Source organism: Papio anubis, chromosome 5, assembly GCF_008728515.1.
Source record: "Papio anubis isolate 15944 chromosome 5, Panubis1.0, whole genome shotgun sequence".
Classification (NCBI taxonomy): Eukaryota; Metazoa; Chordata; class Mammalia; order Primates; family Cercopithecidae; genus Papio; species Papio anubis.
The window spans coordinates 109,444,158-109,465,463 of record NC_044980.1 but is presented as its reverse complement, the minus strand read 5'-3'; the positions used below and the strand labels follow the sequence as shown (position 1 = coordinate 109,465,463).

At 40.2% G+C, this 21,306-nt stretch overlaps 1 protein-coding gene across 4 annotated transcripts in view; it reads left to right on the top strand.

The window, feature by feature from the left end:
- Positions 1-21,306, top strand: part of SEMA6A (semaphorin 6A) — a 133,548-nt gene that overhangs the window by 24,730 nt on the left and 87,512 nt on the right. Inside the window, exon 1 of one of the 4 annotated variants that reach the window (XM_009208928.4) lies at positions 12,597-14,211. The exons of the other annotated variants lie outside the window; for them this stretch is intronic. The gene's annotated coding sequence lies outside the window, so the exon portion shown is untranslated. Of the gene's footprint in view, positions 1-12,596; positions 14,212-21,306 lie in introns of those variants that run through there. 4 annotated transcript variants of the gene reach the window in all.

Here is a 21,306-nt window from a genome sequence, read left to right as displayed (position 1 = left end):
AGGATCATTTTCTTGGTAATCTCTCCTTTCTTAAAATAATCTCGAGGTTGCTGACAATGTGAAATTTGTGACTAACCTTCAGTAGATATGTTGATTTTGCTTTTAAAATAAAAACCAAGGAGGCTTAGAAGTAGTCATAAGATGAAATATTTTGAAAATGAATGACCTAAAATAATCAATGAATATGAATAACATTTATATTTTAACATGACAATGACTGTGATTTAAAGTGCCTCTAAAAGAATTAACTCATTAACCATCAGTCCCTTTCCACTGAAACCCGAAAGCAATTCAGTTTCATATTTTCTGCTTGTACAAGTTTAGGATCCATCACTGACTCAAACATGATCATTTGGATGACCATTTAGAAAGTCCAGGAGCAATGCAACCAGTATTTCTGGGTCACAGCTAATTGAATGTAATGTGTGCTGTGACCAAATCGTACAGGTAGCACTTTGCAAAGAGGTGTTTGTGAAAGTGCATGAGTATTGTTTGTGCATTCTGATTATTGTTTGTATACTACTAAATACTCTGAAAAGTGTTATAATTTGTACATAGTATGAATGATTTGGAGGGGAAAACTCCCTTGTGAATTTTGTATAAAGAGTGTACTGCATTCCTGTTGTCACCAGAAAAGTACTGATATGGCATATTCTGTTAACAGTAATTGGATATGTACACCTTGTTAGAAGAGAAGAGGGTAATTTCCCACTTATTATAAATAAAATTATTCTTATTTCATGTCTCCTGTGTCTACCTCTGTTTATATTTTGTTTCTCTGGGCAATGTTGGTGGAGATGAAAAGAAAATTAACCTCTATAACCTGCAGTCAGAGGACAGACAACCGTGGGTCCTTGGGGTTTCAGCTTGAGTTACCTCCATACCAACTCCCCATTCTTGTTTCGCCTTCCTAATCCATGAGGGCTTCATGGTAGTCTGGTCTTCTCTAGGAGATAAGCATGCTCAAGATCCTCCTGCTTCTAATCTCTCCTCTTCAGGCTTCAGTGCTTCTGTTCTAGTGCTGAGCTCTCAATATGCTATGGGAGGGTTTGGAATGGGGGAACTTATTCCATTATGAATGCTCACCTCTCTGACTCCAAGAGAAATTTCTATTTCTAGATTCAGACTCTCAAATGTAGAGGCTAATAAAGACTTGTAAAGTATGCTTTTAGTAGGTCCCTGGCAATATTAAAGGAATTTAGCGTGTGATGTTTTTTCCATCTAGTTTTTAAGAGATGATTTATCAGGTCCATTTTGTTGTTTGCTTATAATGATTTTTATTTTTATTTTTCGTTGATTCATCAGAGAGCCTGAAATGTGCTTATTTGGTCTTTCCATCAGCTAGCACTGAGAACCTTTAAATCAGTGGTTTAGAGTACTCTATCTACAAGATCATGCTTTACTTATTGTATACTTCTTTCTAGAAGTAGAAATTGCATACAGAGAAGGCCAGGCCTGTCCTATTATTATTTTAGTTTCCAAGGCAGCATTCATTTAAGCATAGCATTTAAAATGACATTGGATAACGCCATTGGATAAAACCCTTTTGCAGAACAGAATTGTGCAAAGCAATACTGTTTTAAGGTGAATTGAAGCCATCCAGGCAGAGAGAATAAGGTTGTTTTCTTATCTCTTCTGTTGACTTGGTCTAATCTGTGGGCAGTTGTTCTTTGGCCTCAATTTTCCCATTGGAAAGGGGATTTTTGGAAACATATCTTAAAACTCTTCAGCTGAAGAAGCTATGTCAATGGAAAATGTATTATTTAAGCACAACACTAACTTTTCCGTGGTATGTAGCATTATATTTATACACTATAAGTTGAGAAAAGCCTTGAAAGTAACACAAGTACCAAGAAGCCTGTTTTATAATTCCTGACTCCTAGAAACCCTGAGATGTATTCGCAGCCCATAATCACCTTCCAGAACCCAAGCAGGACCTTGGAACTTCACTCCATATACCACTCCAAAGCAAGTTTTCTGCTCCAGTGTGACAAGAAATGTGATGTTCACAGAAATGCACCATGAGTCTGGAGAACTACTGTTCAGCCACCTGGGGCATGGCATCTAAATGTACAGTATCGAGAATGTGATAGTCTTCTCTGGAAGCAAGAACTAAGGTCCATAAATCAAATCTCAAGTCAAGAAAAGAAAGCCATCAAGGAAGACGAAGGCATTGTAACTGGCCTGTAGTGTCCAGCTGTATTGATACCATAGAGGTTTGGAGCCAATTCAAGAGTGGTCAACCCCAAACTGGGAAATTAAGTTTCAGGGCTGCCAGACATCCCTGTTTGCAGATGTAAATGTAAGTGATAGGGTAGGTGGTCTTCAAAATAACCATGGTAGCCAGGAGGTCAGAGTCCCCAGTACAAACGTGAGGCTGGGGATAAGGTTTAGCACTTTTGGAGATGGCATTAATTTGTAGCCCCTAAAAGCACTTTAGCTTCTCTCAAAGTGTAGCTTACATATTGCAAGGATCTGAGTATGATATACCTTAATTAATAGTGCTGATCATGTTCCTTATTTGCAGAACATTTTATATTCACGGGTGTTGAGTCGGGACCATTTGGCTGTTTGTTTGGTTGGTTGGTTGGTTGGTTTTTTTTTTTTTTTTTTTTTTTGAGACGGAGTCTCGCTCTGTCGCCCAGGCTGGAGTGCAGTGGCCGGATCTCAGCTCACTGCAAGCTCCGCCTCCCGGGTTCACGCCATTCTCCCGAGTAGCTGGGACTACAGGCGCCCGCCACCTCGCCCTGCTAGTTTTTTTGTGTTTTTTTTAGTAGAGACGGGGTTTCACTGTGTTAGCCAGGATGGTCTCGAACTCCTGACCTCGTGATCCGCCCGTCTCGGCCTCCCAAAGTGCTGGGATTACAGGCTTGAGCCACCGCGCCCGGCCTGGTTTTTTTTAAGTATCAGATACATAGCAGTTTACATCATTGAATTTTATCCCCTGGTTTAGATCCAAAGACATTATTAGCTAGTCTTAATGCTTGCTTGTTAGTAATACTGTTATGAAATAAAAGCTTCTGTTGCAAAAGCTTTCTTAATAGATAAAACAAAGACCTCTTCTTAATCAGTACATTACTTAGAGAATATTAATGAAATAGTTAAAAAATGAGGGAAAAATGATGAATGCTTTTAAAATATTGCCCTTTTTCACCTTAATAATGTGTCAGGACCACTTATTTTCTGCAATACATGTCTGAAATTTGCTGGCATTTCAAATTCTTAGGAGTTAATTTTCTATGTTTGAATCTTGAAAAATAAACATACAAATGTAGGATGAATACACTCAGAGGGTTTAATGCATGCTTTGGCTAGGAATTCAATAAAGATGACTTGGAAGGATCAAAGCAAAGATTTCCATAAAATTGAATATGAGATTTTTCAGCAACATCAAAGCTCTACCTCTTCAGGACACTTGTACGCATGCCCACAGTAGTAGCCAGCATTTATTTAATGCCACTAGAATAAAAAAGATAAATTCTTTTAAGGCTAATAGATTTTTAAAAAAAATTTTAAAGTCCTTTTGGAGCACCAGGAAAAACTGACTCAAAGGCAAACAGCAAACAGAATGACTTAATGGAAATCAGGCAATCAGCCTAAGGAAAAAAAAAAGGATTGGAACCTAAAATAAATTCAATATATAACACCTTTCTATTTTGTTCCCTTTCCTTTTTGTTTTTCCATGAGAATCTATATTTATGGAAAAGTCAGTTGATTGCTTATCAGGCTGAAGCTTGTGTTTACTCAGACTAGCGATAATGAGCAATAAAAAGAGGTGGGAATGGTTAAAGTGAGAGGAGACGGAATCAGGGAAAATGGGTGGGCTCAGTATAGTTTGCAGGCTCTGAGTTTTGGAAGCACTGTAATTCTCCCTTGTGCTGTCACGTTCATTGGAGTGGAGTTAAGATCAGGATCTGTAATGAGTGTGGGGGCTTTCCAGGCAGTGGTCTGCTGGTTGCACAAAAGAGCTCCCAGTAATTACCCAGTTATATCCCTATGGTCAGCTTGACAAGTAATCTAAAGCCTTGCTCCTGAACCAGCAGCATGAGCATCACCCAAAAGCTTATTAGAAATGTAGATGCTCAGGCCTGATGCCAGAGTGCCTGAATATGAATCTGCATTTTAACAAGATCTTCAGGTGATTGGCACACACATTCATATTTGAGAAGCATTGGTTGAAGGAATACATGGACACAAGATGTGAGGAAACATAGAGTATGGGGTGCAGTAGTAGGGTTATCATAGGAAAAGGAGGAACAGACTTTTTAGCTAATGAGCTAACTCATTGAAATCATGTACAGATGTCTGTTAGTAGTTTATCTTTCAGGTTATAAAGCAATCAGAGTGTCTCAGGGAAGTCATAACATGGACCTTAAGCCTGTGACTCTGTGCTTGTGACTCTGTGTCATAGGAAGCCAGTACTTCCGTAAGAGCCCCAAGGCCATGTGGGCAAATGGAGCTGAGATAAGAAAGCCTGATAATATGAAGAGTGATCCTAATCTCAGTGGCCTTTGGGATTATGGTTATCACTAGGTTTTAGAGCTTTGACTCTGGTAAACAAAGATTCTGCCCTTGGTTTCCAACACATACTTATTATTGAAATAATTTATTGTTTTATTGAAGCATCTTGTTTCCAAAATGCTTAATAGCCCTTTAAGAACTATCTTAGCCTCCTAAGATAGCTCTACTGTGTCCCTTGACTTTAAAAGGCAAATGAGGACTTACGCCATTAACCCTGCAGAGTTATGATGAATGGCAGAACTATATAGGGCCACGAAGATGGCAGGATAAAGAGATGCCTGTCTTCAGAGCACCTCTTTTGAATGGCATCTCCAAGTCTTCATCCAAAGACTAGATCAGTTCTTGTCTCCACTTTCCCATTTGGAGTTGCCATTTTTCCATAGCAGCCAAGCCCACTAGGTGGTGTTAGAAATGTCAAATGCTTGTTCCCTGGTGCCACAAATAGCACTCAAACATAAATTTAATTTTCTCAGTAAGGCAATTTTTACTTTCTGCAGAAAGGGTGCTCCTAGCAGATGGAATGATGGTGAGAGCACACCTAAACAAAGGAGGGAAGCAATTTTAAGATGAAATTTCGCTCTTGTCCCCCAGATTGGAATGCAATGGCACAATCTTGGCTCACTACAACCTCCACCTCCCAGGTTCAAGCAATTCTTTTGACTCAGCCTCCCAAGTAGCTGGGATTACAGGTGCCTGCCACCACGCCTGGCTAATTTTTATATTTTTAGTAGAGACGGGGTTTTACCATGTTGGCCAGGCTGGTCTTGAACTCCTGACCTCAGGTGATCCACCTAGCTCAGCCTCCCAAAATGCTGGGATTACAGGCATGAGCCACGGTGCTTGGCCGAGGGAAGCAATTTTTAATCCCTTACGCAGCTTGTCCCTGCTACTGTGTCCTGTCTCCATTGGCTGGAGCCAGACCGCACAATCTAAGCTAAACCCGACTGGCTATTGGGGTATGAGCCAGAGCGGTGGGGTGAGTAGTTTGACAGGAAGGACAGTTAGGAACAGGTAACTAAAGGTGACTTAGGTCAGAGCAGGTGACTAGGATGAGTCAGGACGGAGCAGGTGACCAGAGGTGACTCAGGTCAATGCTGGTGTCCGGGACGAGTCAGGACAGAGCAGGTGATCGGGAAACAGATGTGAGCTACTGATTAGGACTGGCAGGAAAGTTGTTTACTGAAACTACAAGCAAGAAGGTGAAGAGAACCAAGAAGTTAAACTTTAAAATGGAGAATCAAAGAATAAGAGAGCTGAACATACTGACATACTGATTCTTTGAAGAGAAACTTAGGGTTCACTATATTTAACAGTGGTATGTAAATACACTGCTTTCCCCCTGGCATACTTGCCTCTATCAGTGGAGGGTGAGGCTGCCACTTCATCTTTTATGCCAAAGTCTAAAGGCAATAAGTACCAGGTTAGAGAAACATTGACTAGAAATGGTGATATCACAGTAATCACAAATCTGTTCTTGTTCTTGCAACTTTTTGATACAATGATCTCAGTTGGCCAGGCACAATGGCTCATGCCTGTAAAATCCCAGCACTTTAGGAGGCTGAGGCAGGAGGATCACAGGAGCTTGAGACCAGCCTGGGCAACATAATGAGACCACCATCTCTTTAAAAAAAAAAAAAAAAAATCAAAAATTTCGCTGGGCATGGTGGCACATGCCTGTCATCTCAGCTACTCGGGAGGCTGAGGTGGGAGGATTGCTTGAACCCAGAATGTCGAGGCTGCAGTGAACCATGATCATGCTACTACACTCTAGTCTAGGTGACAGAATGAGACCGTGTCTCCAAAACAAAAACAAAAAACAAACAAACAAAAAACCTCAGTCCTGTGTGGCAGACAGGAGACCTCTGTAAACCGCACACATGCCGTGGACCCTGCATGCGAGCAGTGCTGTATCCACCAGCCTTAGGAAAGAGGATCAGAAAGGAAATTTCTCAGTGATCATAGAAACTAACTTTGACAAGGAAGGACCACCCATAGTGGAAGTGGTTGGAAGGAGAGCCTTCAAATTCGAGTACCCAGGTTATTTCATTAGAGGCCAAAGATAATTCTTTTTTCCTATTTCTACTAGGATGCATTTAATCTGCATTAGTAATGTCACAGAGAACATTTACTGTCATATAAGCAAAGACCTTGCAAATGTATTTTAACAGCAGTTCAGAAGACTAAAGAACTTAATAGAGAAGTAGAGAAGAGACAGCCTGCAAAGTCTACCGTAAAAGTAAAACGTGCTAGTTTTGGCATCAATTTAACCACATTGGAGACTTGGTCAGGAGCATTGAGGCTTGACCACATTATCAAAACACATCTGCTTGCCTTATCATATTGTCCCATTTACTTTTCTTTTTCTTCTGCCAGCACAAACTTGTGTCAGCATGTGGAAGTGGTATTTCTGCTACCTAATCTGTGTTAAAACAGCCCTGAAGGGTCATGCAGCTAGTTGGATTGTAAACCTTTGGAGAAGATTAAACAGTCATCATGTATTAATCAGTCTTGACCACTCTGTCAATTAAAAGATGAAATTCTTGGCTTTATTTTAAAAGATAACAGGTCTAGATGTTGGAGATAAGCATTGTTTTTATATTAGTACTTCTGTGTTTCCAGAGTAGTGAGAATTATTCTAAGAAGAAAAAAGTATTTTCAGTATAAACTAAACAAGAGAAAAATGGAAGTTTAATACACATCTGCAGTGAACATGAACATAGAAAAATGTGAAAACATGAGCATAGTGGAGTTTGAAGTGGGAGAGAACCTTTTCTGAACTGGGTCACTTTGCTCACAGGCCAGGTAGGAGGGAGCAGGGGAGGAGGTTTTACAGGACCCAAGTGCCTTGTAAGAATTTTTCAAAAACATTAAGTAAAATTTAGTTAGTTGTGAAATAGAAAGGTAGCACTTCTATCTCCTCAAGGAATCCAGTTATAGTCATAACACAGAAAAACCAATCATCCCTCCCATAGTAGTTGAAAGATAAAATTGACATCGTCTTGAAAGAGAAAGCTACTATTTTATGAGCTTAGAAGAAAAAAAATTCTTCAACTTTATGATATGCTATTTGGGCTCTGTGAGTATTCAAATATACCTACATTTACAGAATCTCAGTGTTGCAAATGGAAAATAATGATGCTATCTTCAAAATGACAAAAAAAAAAAAAATCAGAGAAAGGGTTCAAGTGCTACTGAAGTAGCAGCCTCTGGAATTAAAGGAGGTGATTGCCAGGCTGGAGAAGTGAAGCAAACAGAATAGTCCTGAACAGAAGAGAGCTGCTGCCCTCACTTCCTTATGCATTGTGCCATTCAGCCCAGGCACTTACTGTTTCTCTAAGTGTGATGCAGAAACCAGCTTGTGTCAGGGTTTAAGATGATGGTAACCCTCACAGGTTTTCCACTGCTCTACTTTCTGCAAATGGTCAAACTCCACTGTCAAAGAAATCCAGATTCTCTTAGAATCCTAGCAGAGTGTGATATTTGACTTTTTTGGGTTTCTAAATTTTTTTTTATTTCTTTGATGCAGTAGATGGCCCATGTTGCTTTTAAATTCTCTGCAGTCTAAAGTAAATGAGAGGGAAGAAAACAAACATTCTCTGGACCCTGTTAATGAAAGATAAAGGGACAGTGAGGGTCCTTTAAAAAAGGCTATTAAAAATGATAGATGCCTGTAAAAAGTTGGGGAGGGATCTCATGCGACGAAATAAAGTGCAATAGAGCAATGAAGAGGAAAAAAGGTAACGCTAAATGTCCTTTAAAAGATACTTGATTTTTCAAAGAGGTGTCCAGAATTCTGACTTATATAAACACCAGAATATTGATCAGTTATGGTAGCAGACTTTGGCGCACAATTCCCAGTCCAACACATGATTTGGTTAGCAGGTAACAGCTATAAAGGATGTAAGAAATAATTATCTGATATTTCCTGTGCGAAGTCTTAAAAAAAAGTCTACACCAATTTCTGTATCTCATATGAAGAGGGCATACAAAGAGACTCAATGCCTGATGGCTCCCCAGGCTACTGTCCCAGCAGCAGGGACAGAGTCCTCAGATAACGAGAAGAAAATGAATGGGCACTACCAATGCATTTGCCAAGATATGACATGTGCTTCTGCACATGAGACTTCATTACTGGATAAATAAAGTATCTTAAAGAACTTACGTTCTTTTTCTGCCCTGGATACCCATTCATGGGTAAAATGTTACCGAGTCGCTGTTTGTTTGTTTGTTTGTTTATTTGTTTTGAGATGGAGTCCCACTCTGTCGCTCAGGCCGGAGTGCAGTGGCGTGATCTCAGCTCGCTGCAACCTCCACCTCCCAGGTTCCAGTGATTCTCCTGCCTCAGCCTCCTGCGTAGCTGGGATTACAGGCACACAATGCCCAGCTAATTTTTGTATCTTTAGTAAAGATGGGGTTTCGCCATGTTGGCCAGGCTGGTCTGGATCTCCTGACCTCAGGTGATCAGCCCGCCTCGGCCTCCCAAAGTGCTGGAATTACAGGCGTGAGCCACTGCACCTGGTCTGCTCTAACTATTAATTAGTGTTTGAACTTGTAATTACAATAATGCAAACTTAGTACTAACAGAATGAACTTGTGTGGGTGACCTCTTAGTATAGGAACATGCACAGTGTTTAACACTTTATTATGTCATGTTAGTATGTGGTTGCTTCCTTTCAGAACATTGCTTTCAAGTGTTATTGAATGTTGGTAAACATGAAAAAAGCAAATAAGAATTTTGGTGATTCTTACCCCTCTTACCTCTAGGGTTTCTGAAAATTGACACAGTAGGTTGAGATAAAGATGTGTGGTGTTCATTTGAATCTGCCATATTTTGAATATAGAATGCACTGGACACATTGATCATCACCCGTTAGCATTCTGTGTAGCTAGGCTAGCATGTGGTTCAACTGCTGTGTTCACCGTCTATACCCACACCCATCACCGCTGATCCACATGAATGTTATCAAGCATTTGCAGCCTGAAAAAGACATGATGTAGATTTGACTCCTGTAGTTTCTTCCAAATAGTATCAAGTGGGGCAGAATAATATCCCCTGTAAGTCACTTATGTTGTCATCTTAATATTATCATGATTGTGAATTCTGTTGTCTTGAGATGGATCGAGAACTTTGACATCAGTTCAGTGTTGCTAATGGAAATTATTATTTACACAAGACTTTTCCTGTCTGCGTTCAGCCATGTAGAAATATACTATCATCTTAAGTGCCAAAAGATGCTGATCCGAAGTAGAAGTTGTTGGCAGGTATTGGTGCCAGTCAGATGAGAATAAACTGCCAAGGAAGACACTGGAGTGAAAAAAGATAGTTTGGGCCAAGTTTTTTCCCTCTCTCACTCACTCTTGAAATGAGATATTTAACATGCGTATACACAACAGCAGTCTATAGGAAATATGAGGGATGCTTGATTACAAGCAAACAGGGACACATGGGGCCAAACTCTGTCCCCAGCCCCTATCTTGCCATATGATGTTTCTAGCAGAGATTAAAGTGACTTGTGGGAATGATGGAGGGATTCATGCCTTCTAGATTTCACAGTATGAAAGGGACAGGCCTTCCCAGGAGGAACAGCCAGAAACTGAAGCTATAGCCAGAAATCAAGGAATCTTTTGTGAACACCTAAAGCAGGAGTTTATCCAGGTATAGAGACCTCCAAATGGTGGAAGCAATCTACAGGCAGGGGACAGAAAACAGCCTCCATGCTGTGCAAGCATAAGTTTGTACTGACGGCAGAGCCTAGTTACCGTAAGTTTTACTCACCTACTTTTAAAGTGGTATTTGAAGTGATGATTGTGAATCAAAGGCATAATAATGCATACTTTTCCTAATTTAAAATATACTGTTTTACTGCTACAGTAACTACATGCCTTGAAAATAATGAGTATTTGAATCCTATCACATTTTTTGGAAAAAGTGTCAGACTGAGCATGTAAAGAGCAATCGTTTATATAACCAACAGTGGAAGAAAAGGGGTTTTGTAAAAAGCATGCAGTTTAGCACAAGAAAATAAGAAAAAAAGAACTTGCAATGAAAGGAAAACTAACAGAAAACAGTGAGATGAGAAAATTCCCAAGAACGCTTACTCAATAAACTAAAAATTTCCTTTAACCAGACAGAAGCAATATCGTGCATTCTATATCTCCTGTGAATTGAAGATACACTGGGAAGACAAACTGGCATGACTCATGACTTAAATAATTAAAATTTTATATAAAAACCAAGAGGTTAACAAAAAGTTCAGGCCAGAAGTAAAATAATAATTAAATGTAAAGTACCCGAACTGCAAAGACCCTGAAAACTAGTTTCCACCACTGGTGGAAATGGTGTTAACCACTCTAGTGGTGAAGATCAAGTTGTTGAAGGAAATCCATCAGTTATTATATATATTTTAGTGTGATTTGAGGGGGATTATAGGGGTAAAATTAAAGAAAGGCTAAACACACACACGCAAGTACAGAATTATCAAAATGTATTGCACTAAGGACAAGTTAACCATACTAGAATCTAGGGAGCCATTTCTCAGGAGTACAACCTAAGAAGCAGGATGGAAGCTCTGCACGCTGCCCAGTACAGCTGCAGGGGCAAGAGGATTCTTACAAGTCATGACTATCAATGATGTGTTTTGTTCTCAGATTGCAAAACAGGGAAAATGCTTTCACGGCGTGTCACATTACGTGCCTACTCAATAGTCTATAGATCTTTAACAACCTTAGAATTCGGAATATGTGATATATACTTCAGAAGGGAAAGCTACAAAAACAAAAATTACAGAATCAACCCCGGATTGCCTCCAACTTTAGGAAGCAGGACCACTGTCTAAAGCTCACCCAGATCGTCACAGCTAAAAGCCTGTTGAGAAAAGTTGTCTAGGGCCAAAGAAATAAATACTATCTAGGCTTCAACTCTAGCATTGCCATTGTGGGGACACTGGGTTGTGGTAGATAAGAATAGGGTGTAGATGCCTAAAATTATCTTATATATAATGGAGAAAAATTTGCTTGATTGCAAACACACAGTTGAAAATACTTTCTTAGTTGCTATGAATTATTTCCAATGAAAAATATGCCAACTCCAAGAATTTATTAACAAAAAAGGATATTGGTTTAACAAACAAACAAAGGCAAAGAAGGAAAAGAAAACTCTAGAAAATACATAGGAAACAGCATGGTAACAGGGTGCCCCTGTTGTGGAATAGGCCAGGGATATTGTAGGGTGAAAGGTCCAAGATGATGATGGTGATGGTGACAAGGTGATGGGCAAGCAGGACTTTAGTTTTGTCTAAAATGTTTATTTCATTTATTTATTTTATCACGAAAAGGTTGTCATGTATTATTTGTATATTTAATATAAGTACACGAAGAGTAGCTACTAAGAAGTACATTCTAACAGATATATAATGAGTTTAAGAACAGATAAAAAAAATCACAAACTTGTTGAAGGGAAAAACACATCTGATTGAAATTCTGTTCCTCTGAACAGAACTATCTTCAGGACACATGTAAAATAATAGTGCTAGAAATACCTTGGAAAACATGGACCTGAAAATAATGCATTATCCCAACACACTGAGGTGGCTCCATGTGTGAGTTTGACATCTCAGGACAGAAAGTAGTGTTGCGTCTTGGCAGTCCAAGTTGAGGACACCCACTGCTCATAAAAAAAAAAAAAAAGAAATTAAATATTCAGCAATAAATTGTTTTGAGGAAGACAAAATGCTTTTAAAGGATCAACAAATACCTATCATTGCAAAAAAACCCTGAAACCAATGAGCCCATACAAATGGATAAGAGGCATAATATTCATGTGTAAAGTATTTGGTCCAAGTTTTTGTTGTTTTGTTTTTGTTTTGTTTTGTTTTTGAGATGGAGTACGTAGCCAGGCTGGAGTGCAGTGGTGTGATCTCGGCTCACGGCAACCTGCGCCTCCTGGGTTCAAGCGATTCCCCTGCCTCAGCCTCCCAAGTAGCTGAGATTACAGGCACACGCCACCATGCCCGCCTAATTTTTTGTATTTTAGTAAAGACGGAGTTTCACCATATTGGCCAAGATGATCTCGATCTCCTGACCTCGTGATCCACCCGCCTCGGCCTCCCAAAGTACTGGGATTATAGGCATGAGCCACCGCACCTGGCCTGTTCCCTGTTGTCTACGTTAATTCTCTGTATTTTCCCCGTATGCTTACTTGTATACCTATATGGTTATTCTCTGTGTATTTCCTGTTTCTTTTCTCTCTTTTTTTCTAAATGTATTGAAATTTCTGAGAAGATGAAAATACCACCTTTATGGCTACTCCTCATGGCAATAAGCGTAGTCACCAACATTTATTTAACGTTGACTCTTTGTTCACTTAAAGTTTGTGGCAACTCTAAAGGCACAAGTTACTTTATCCCCATTTTGGGGTTGAATCAGTTGAAATTCTGAAGAATAAAGGAATTTCTCTCTAGGTCATGCAACTGGAAACACTGGACTTGAACCCTCAGCACTGATATATCCTAGGGGTTCAAGTTCAGATTAGACTGATGCTAGAATCCCTGACCTGGTCTCCACAGACCCCTCACCCCTTAACCAACACTGCTTCACGTGCAGAGCAGGAAGCACCAGGACATCCTTCCTAAGTGGTGTTAAGAACTTGATTTGATGAAGTATCCATATGTCTTTGAGTAAGTCATTTAACTTCTCTGGAAGAACAGCTTCTCTACAAACTAACGTCACATCCCTCTTAGTTCACGCATCCCAGTTCTAACTTTTCTGTGATTATATTTTATTTTACTGCCCTATTCTCAAGAAATGTATTTATTATGAACACATGCTGCTGTTTCCCTGTTGATGGGTCTATATGGGTGCATGCATGTGTGCATGTGTGTGTAATTGTTGCAAACACTTACCTTCTAACTGCTGTGGGAGCTGCTTCCAGCTAAGTAGGTGTTCCAAATACCAGGCTGCTCTTATTATGGACTTGGTTTAAAGGAACTCCTATTCTTTTTTTCACACATGCTAATACAATGTCCATCTTTCCTCTCCTAATAGCCCATGAGTCTTGAACTTGGAGTCAGCAAAGTGCTGCCTTTGTACAGCACAAAAGAACACCAGTTTTGCTTTTTTTTTTTTTTAAGAAATCACACGAGGCCTGAACAAAAAGCTTTTCGACCATTCAGAGGCTGCTTGCATTGTGCAGCTGTTCCTTGACTGCTGAGAACATCTCCCGCGGACAATGCAGTACCTGAAGGGAACACGGCACATGGAGCTATTCAGGAGTTGCAGGACCTGGGATTGTTGCCAGTGTCCTCTGTGGAAGATTGGGGTTCTTTTTTCTTGGTCAGACCCTGATAAGCATATTGCAGTTTGTGGCAGTTGTTGTTTTTTGTTGTTTGCCTGCCAGCATTAGTTTCACAATTTTATTGCAATGATGCCTTCCCAACATGCTGGCACGTAGGGGATTTTTTCTTTCCTGTTTTGCTCCCACCTCCGTGAAATGTACAGTGAGACTTTGATTGGTCATAGTCCACTCACAGTTCGCAATGCATTACTGTGTGGACTGAGTTCCCATGACTCTGGCTCCCCAGGACAATGTCTCTTTCTTCACCAAGCTGATGGTAAATATCTGGTTAGCTTCATCTATTTAAAACCAGCCAAGCAGGAATCCTAGTGCTGGAGAGAGGATTCTTTTGTTTGTTTGTAAGTAAACAATGGACTCAGCTCTTCCTAACTAAAATTAAATTCCAATCACTCTTAAAATAATACCAGAAGGCTAATCCAATTCCAACAGGGGGTGGGAATGGGGTTGAGGGTGGCGGTGGGCAGTTGATAATGGCAAATTTACTGATGCTGGCTGCTGCTTCACCTCTGTGCCCAACATCTGTTTTCATGACTGATGATTCTAAGAACTTTCCTATGCAAAGGAAATTGTTATGTTACTTGTAGGTAGAAAGAACTGGGTGAACTAAAAGCCATGTGGGCTTTTATCTGAAACCATTTCCTTTTGAGTCAATAGGATTGAGTTGATTGAGTTATTTGGGGATTGGTATTTAATTTTTTTAAGCATTTAAAAAAATGCCTAAAAGCTAAAAGGCTATGCAAAATGACCAGCATATCTGATTGCTTTAGAATGGCATAGAAGACTTCTGCTTTAAGCAGTCTCAGTATATGAAAATCTGAATTGTTGAAAAATCAAGAGAGTAGGTGTCATCTGTTTTACAAAGTCATTTCTAATAGCAGTCTCTGGAGCAGAAGCTCCACACCTGCAGTTGTAACATGACCTATTTAATAACTGGACATTTGTTGAAAGGTGCTGCCTCTTTCAACATCCCCCTTAGCTCAGTCTTAGCCCTGTTTTTCAAGGTGTGTCAGGACCCCGTGGAATTAGTAGGACATCAATTATAAATGGTGATTCTTTGTGGGTGCCCCTGAACCTCAGCTGATAGGATAGGATAGTTAGCGTAACTGTGATATTATCTTGCTCATCATTCTAATCATTCCGACTCCAAAGATCACATACTTATTAGAAACTCCTGCTGCTTACTCATACATACATGCTTACTGCAGCCTCCTCATGCCACCATGCATTTTGCTTATCACTGCAGTTTCTATTTATCTCCACCCAAATCCTTTCTGTCCTCTTCCCCTAACCAGCTGCAAACACATCTTTGTGTTGTGCAGGACTTGCAGTTCTTCATCTCACTTTCTACCCAACTTCCCTGTTTCTCCCGCAGGTCAGTGACCTTATTAGTTGGTCTAACTTTGGCCTCCCCATTTGAGTAAAACTCCCTCCATCATCACTCCACTTCCTTCTCCTTCCGGGCTTTTGTGCTGCGTGCTCCTCTCACTGAGCTAGCAGCAATCCATTGCCAGGCTACCCTCCTTCCTTCCTTCAGGCCATCCTAGTCACTACTCCCAACACAATATTTGTGTATTTCCTGCAAAAGGATATATATTTGTATTATGCTAAATGCTTTTCTCCCCCAGGCTGAGAGACCTGATTTATGTATATGAAAGGATGAGTGAGCATCTTTCTGACATTTAAAATGCTACAAAACCTAAAATTTGAATTTCTTCAGGTACTCTTTCTTGAGTTACTTGTCTGGTCAGATTTCTGTAGTCATTCTAGACAGCCCTCTGCAGAAAAGTATAAAGTCTTCATCTGTTCATTCATTCATTCAGTAATAACGTGCCCGATCCTGAGCTAAGCAGTGGGTGTCCAGTGAAAAAGGGACATGATCCAAGGACTCAAGGAACTCATAGCCTAGTGGAGACAAAAGATCAACCATCCAGTAAACATACAAGCTCATTTCCCACTACAGCTTATGGTCACTAGCATGAAAGGAGAGAATGGGGCGCATTGAAAAGAGTGGTGTGGTGAGGAGGGGCTGTCAGGAACCCACATAGATGATGGTTTGGTCAAAGAAGCTCTGTCCTAGGTGGTAAAATTTAAGCTAAGACCGGAAGGTGGAGAAACCAGCCAGAAGCAGTGAGGGGAGGACTTCATTAGGGAGAAGGAGCAGAGGGTGCTCTAGGATGTTTGAGACTCAAAAGACAGGCTGGAATGTGGTGGAGAAGGAGGCATGAGCTCTCCAGAGCTGAGCATCAGAGCTGTGAGCCATGTAGATGTGGAGTATCTGTGTTGTTACAAGTGCAGTGGGAAGCATTGAAGGTGAGTGACATGGTCTGATTTATGCTGCACACGTGAATTTCAGCAAAACAAAATGGTGGCAACAAAGACAGGGAAAGGAAGGAATTCTAGCTAAATTTAGGAAAAATCAATAAGACTTGCTGAGATAAAGCCATAGGATCCAGTAGCTAGGCTGATGGCCTTTTTTGAGAGTAGTTTTGGTGAGGTTACAGAAGGAAGATAAAAGATAGTTTTAGAATGAATAAGAAGTTAGGAAGTAAACATAGGTTGTGCTTACCCTTGCAAGGTGTTTAGCAATGAAGAAAAGGACTTTGCCCTCAAGAGAAGAAAAGGTGGAGAGAAAGGTTCATTTGGAATAGGGAGATAGGCATATTTAGGGAGTATCAGTGAATTGGGAGAGAATGAAACTACCAGAGAAAGGGCATAGAGATGGCTGCCTTGGGGAGGCTGGAGAGAATGAATTCCCAGCACAGGTGAAGGAGGGGCAGCCGTGGACCTAAGTGGAGACTGACTGGAGGGAGTGAAGCCTGGAGGTGTGAGGGATGAAAGGTGAGGGCTGGTGGCCTCAGGACCTTTGTTTGTTCCCTGGTAAAGATCCAGGCCTCTGCTTAAAGAGCAAAATAAATTTTGAAGAGAGCAGCAGGGCTTGGCATCCTAAGCTGCCTCAGGATACTGAGAGGGGCTGCTTTCCAGCAAGAGAAAGGCTGATGAGCGGTTAGTAGCTTTGCTAAATTTGTTTCACAGTCCTAACAAACAGCTACATACTGTACACTTTTTCTCTGACAGTGCTGCCTCACTCAAGAGTAAAGTATGCTGATATACTTTAGAAAGATTTTCAATAAAAAGGGCTTTCTAAATAACTTTTAGTTTAACCAGGAAGTCATTCAGCCAGAAACCCCCTTCTCCCAAGTATTCCAGTTAGTCAAAGTTTTACCGAAACATGTCAGCGTTGAAAAATGCAGAAGGCAGCTAAGTAGGTCTGACTAAAAAGGCGTAAGAAATCCCACATCTGTGCACAGAGCAGCAGTGTCGAGTCTCTTCAACTGTTAGGCATTTCAAACCTGCAATCTCCAATGCACCACTAGTGGAAAAAAAAAAAAAAGGAAAAACAAAGAAGGAAATCTATGACATAGAGTAGAAAGCCCATTCAGAGGGTTCCAGGGCACATGTGTATTTAGTTGTACAGAGCATTTTGAAATGTTAACTTAGCAATTAACTCATAGCTTTACATAGTTTGAGTTAACAGTAAAAGATCAAAAGGCCAAAACTTTACCAAATAGTTGCATGATAGGATTTATTTTCAAACAATCCTGTAAGAATTTCTGCCATGCCTACACAGGGCTAAGTTAAGATGTGTTTGAGAGCTCTTGGAAGAGGGGGTGGAGAAACCTGATCCTGCACTTTGTAAATTATAAACTGTTTACACCTGTCATCTCTGTCTGGGTCCCTGTTAATGATACTTTAACAATTGGCTAAGTGTGACAAAATGCTAAGGGCCGGCTCTTTCAGAGCAACCACATCCAGAGGGATTGTTATTCATGTCCACTGGAGTTTGAGAGAAAAATAACAAAGCACCGTGACATACAGAGGACTTTTTTTTTTTTCTTTTCCAGTACCGATATGTCTTTACTGATTCATTGATTTTCCTAGGGAAAAGAGAAGGGAAGGGAAAAGAGTCAGCATGTGTTACAAGATGGTTAGAAAATGGGAAAGGGAGTGTCTGGTACAGCAAAATTAACAATCAAATAAATATACCCCAATGATGGGGTCACCAAAGCCCAAAGGGGCTCAATCTCCAGGAGTTCAGGACTGGGGGGAAGGGATCAGGAAAACAACAGGTAGGTTACAGGCTACCCTCTCTCCTTCCCCATAAATTCAAGGTTTCACACAAAGCTTTGGTTTCGAGCAGTAAACGTGGAGTAACATTTGTCTGTCTCCTATTAAACAGCCTTATGACCACTTTGACATAAGTTTCTTGCACCTGCACAAAAGTTTCTGAGTGACTTGGATATACATTCATATTCCCTTTGTTGGCCGCCTGACCCCACTTTCTATACCGAAGACCCCCAGTTGCTTCTTTCAATTTTAGGATTAAAGATTAAGTAGGCTTGATCCATCCAAAATACAGCAGTGTCTTAAGTGTTTGGCGTAAATCACATCCAGAAATGGTGTTGACTTAGGAGGTTGAGAATGTTAGAAATGCTTGTTCCTCGGTGCCACAAAGAAATAGCATTCAAACATAAATTTAATTTGCAGCAAGGCAATTTTTACTTCTATAGAAGGGTGTGACTCGTGAATGGAGTAATGGCGAGAGCACACCACTTGAACAAGGGAGGGGAAGGGGTTCTTATTCCTGATGCAGGTGGTCCCTACCGCTGTGTCTTTCCCTTATTGGCTAGGGTTGGACTGCACAGTCTAAGCTAATTCCGATTGGCTCTTTTAAAGAGAGCAGGGGTATGAACCAGAGTGGTGGAGTGAGTGGTTTGGTGGGAAGGACGGTTAGGAACAAGTAACTAATGGTGACTTAGGTTAGAGCAGGTGACCAGGGGTGACTCAGGTCAAAGCAGGTGACCAGGATGAGTCAGGACAGAGCAGGTGACCGGGGAACAGATGTGAACTACTGATTAAAACTGGTGGAAAAGGTTGTTTACTGAAACTAGAAGCAAGGGGACGAAGAGAACCAGGGTGTTAAACTTTAAAATGGAGAATCAAAGAGTAAGAGGACTGAACATACTGACATACTGATTCTTTGAAGAGAAACTTGGGGATCACTACACCTAACAGGAGCAAGGGATGGAGGACGCCTAGTTTCAGAATGTTACACAAGAACTTTCACCACCAGATTTTGAGTGTTTTTAGGAAGGTCCTGGGAAATGTCTCCAGTTGACCAGGAGGGCCCTTCCACAAGGTAGATTGGGCCTAGGCATAACATCCTGCACTACAGGTCCTACAATTCCCCAAAACTGGAGGGACCAATCTGCAAAGTGTAGCATTTACTTTGTGTTTAGTCACTGAGTCATGTCCATCTGACCTGCAGAACTGTGGTGGGGATTGCGTTTTTTAAAAAAACTTTATTGACCCCTTTTCTCTACTCTGGATCCTCCCAATCCCCACCGCCTCCCCCAACCCCACACTCAACTCTAGTATAATGCCCTCCACATAGATTAATTGGCACTTATTAAATGTTTAGTGAATGTAAGATTAGGGAAATGACTATGATCAGAGGGGCAATACACATAGCAGTTAAGAATGTGAGCTTTGGAGCCAGTTTGTCCCAGGTTCAAATCCCTGTTCCCAACTTACTAGTTAGCATGTGACCTTGGGAAGTCTCCTCATCTGTAAAATGGGGATAATAATGGCATATATCTCAAGCTATTGTGAGGATTAAATGAGTCATTACACATCAAGAGCTAGATCTGTGTCTAACATATGGTAAACACAGAATAAAATATTACTTTGCAAAAATAAATTCCTCTTGGGCAGAGAGAGCTTGTTTGAAAGTATACCGCCTAAAGAAAAGGCAAGCATGTATTTTTGATCACTGATTAAGAAAGGTAATGCAACTTCTGGATTTTCATTAGCCTGTTTTTAAAGGTAAAAATTTTAGATAAATGTGGGGTTTTACCCATCAGAAGTCCAAACAGTTTTAAATAAAACTATATACAATTTTATCTTAAAAGCACCCATAAACCCAATATGAGTCTACTTTAAAAATAAGCTTCTAAAATATTTTTTTCTCTTAAAAAAAAGCTTACCAGATTCTGTTTCATTTTGGAAACAAATTCACATCTGGGATGCCAAATTTCAATCTTAATACGGTATGGAACAGCTGAGTTATAATTTTTTAACCTCCCAGAACACACAGACCTCTGATGGGAACATGGGAAAGGACATTTATCTTTTCAGCTGCATTAATATGAAATCTGTAATATTTTAGCGAGCTAAAAGAAAATACATATTAAAAATTAAGACCATGTGTAACAGGGAGTGCCTACATAACTACAAGACTGGAATTTGCACAATTACTCTCTGTACAGATTATAATGTCCTTTACTAATTACTGGAAGCAATAGTGCCTTTTTATGTTGGAATGAAAGTAATGTAAACACTGGTCATTTTCTCTTCTAAGATATTTAACATTTACAACATTTAGTTCAAATGAGTATATCTTCAAGGATATTGAATTATAGCCACTTTCTGAAAACAAAATACAACTCTGAAAGGAAAGAGGGAAATGTTGATTATAAAATCGCTCAATTAATGCCTAGTTTTTGTTGTTGTTGTTGTTATTTTTATTTTTTCTTCTACTTTATTTTAGGTTCTGAGGGTACATGTGCAGGTTTGTTACATGGGTAAATTGTGTGTCATTGAGGCTTGGTATATGAACGATCCCGTCACCCAGGTCGTGAGCATACTACCCAATAGGTAGCCTTCCAACCTGTGCTCCCTCCCCCAACCCGCCCTCAAGCAGCCCCCAGTGTTTATTGTTTCCATCTTTGTGTCCATGTGTACTCAGTGTTTAGCTCCTGCTTATAAGTGAGAACACGCAATATTTGGTTTTCTGTTCCTGTGTTAGTTTGCCTTCAGCTAGTGCCTAGTTTTAGACCATAAAACAGCTCTTTTTTTCACTCTCTCTTTCTTCTTTGAAACAGTGTGGATTTATGGAAATTCTTCATGGTTTTAGAACCATTGAGAACTGAGTTTTAATCCTGCTTCTGATGTTCTCCAGCTGCGTGGTCTTCTTTTTTCCCTCCTTTATTATTATTTTAAATTGGCACATAAAAATTGTACAAATTTATGGGATACTGTGTGAAATTTTGATACATGCATACAATGTGTAAGGATCAAATCAGGGTAATTAGCATATCCATCACCTCAAACATTTATTGTGTTTTTGTGTTAGGAACATTCAAAATCTGCTCTTCTAGCTGTTTGAAAATATACAATAGGCTGCTGTTGTTCATTATAGTCACCCTACAGTGCTATAGAACACTAGGATTAATTCCTCCTATCTAGCTGTACTTTTGTATCTGTTAACCAACCTCTGGCCAGCCCTCCTTCCCATCCTTCCTCACCTCTAGTAATTCAACACTCTCTTATAGCTGTGTCTCAAAATACTAAAATAACTGGTTGGAATATAAACT